The sequence below is a fragment of the Lathyrus oleraceus genome, chromosome 2, assembly GCF_024323335.1.
Source record: "Lathyrus oleraceus cultivar Zhongwan6 chromosome 2, CAAS_Psat_ZW6_1.0, whole genome shotgun sequence".
Classification (NCBI taxonomy): domain Eukaryota; kingdom Viridiplantae; phylum Streptophyta; class Magnoliopsida; order Fabales; family Fabaceae; genus Lathyrus; species Lathyrus oleraceus.
This window is the reverse complement of record NC_066580.1, coordinates 93,455,976-93,457,485: the sequence shown is the minus strand read 5'-3', so window position 1 is coordinate 93,457,485 and position 1,510 is coordinate 93,455,976.

Sequence of the window (1,510 nt, the reverse complement as noted above, 5' to 3'; positions counted from 1 at the left end):
AACCAAATGGTGTTGGTTAACCGACACCAAGATGCTGACCAAATTGTCGATCAACATCGACAAGAAGACTTAGCAGTAGAAAATAATTTGAAAACTATTGTCAAAAGGATTATGGCTAGGAATGGTATGAGCGCTAAATTGCAAAGGCCATTATATGCTTCCTCGTTGGCTGAATTTATTCTCCAAACCGAGGCACCTAAAGGAATGAAAGTGCCTAAGTACACTAAGTTTAGGGGAGAATCTGGTGAGTCGATAATAGATCATATTGCCAGATACCTAACAGAGTCAGGAGATTTAGCTCATAATGAGTGTTTGAGAGTAAAAAACTTTCCTTCCTCTCTGACTAAGGCTGCCTTCACATGGTTCACTTCTTTGGCCCCAAGTTCGATTGATTCGTGGGCCAAGTTAGAAAAGAAGTTCCATGAACAGTTTTACAAAGGACACTCCAAAATTAGTTTTGCGGAATTGTCTAGTATTAACAGAAGGTTTTCTGAGAGCATCGACGATTATCTGAATAGATTCAGATCATTAAAGGTCAGGTGCTTAATGCAAGTACCAGAACATGAACTTGTTCAGATAGCTGCTGCGGGTTAGATTATTCCATTAGGAAGAAAATAGACCCAACTTTAGTGAGGAGTATGTCACAATTGGCTGATAGAGTTCGACATCTCGAACGGCTAAGGTTAGACACAATAAGGCTAAGAAAGAAAAAGTAGCGTTTGTCGACTATGATGCGACAGATCCAATATATGAGGTTGATTATACCTCATCGACCGAATTAGAAATTGATGTGGCTGAGTTAAAGCCAGGATCTTCCTATGAGTGTCGATCATTACTTCCTGCGCAAGGAAAAAATCCTATCGAAAACAATCCAAAATTCCCTTTGAAAACTTATACTTTTGATGTGATAAAGTGTGAGGAAATGTTTGATTTGTTAGTTAAAGATGGCCAAATGGTGGTGCCACCTGGTACTAAAATACCACCTTTAGAACAAAGACAGAAAAGAGGATTTTGTAAGTATCATAATTATCTTGGTCATAATACCTCTAATTGTTACCTTTTCAGGGATCTGGTTCAGAAAGCGATTCAAGAAGGCAGGCAGAAATTTGTTGGCCGCAGAATGAAGATCGACGTTGACCCTCTCCATCAGGAGGAAGCTCTATTCGTGGAGCCAGTCGAGATCAACATGGTCGAGATCACCGAATACGATGAGGCCGACATGCTGGAGCAAACTGGTGAAAGCCCAGATATCGACATAGCTGAAGTCTACTCAAGGGTTGATGAAGATTTGGTAGATTTCCTGTATCGATGCAAGAATAAGGGTTCGCAAGTTTGCTTGTGTCCTAGATGTGGTGTTGTCACTGACAAAATAGCTGTTGAAAATTTCCAGAAGCTACAATTGGGCAAAAGCAAAAGAAGTGGGCTAAACAGAGAGTGCCAGAATGAAAAAGTCCCAAAGAAGGCTGTGGAAAGTGCTCAGGCGAGGCCTAGGAGCTTCGTACCGTCGGCA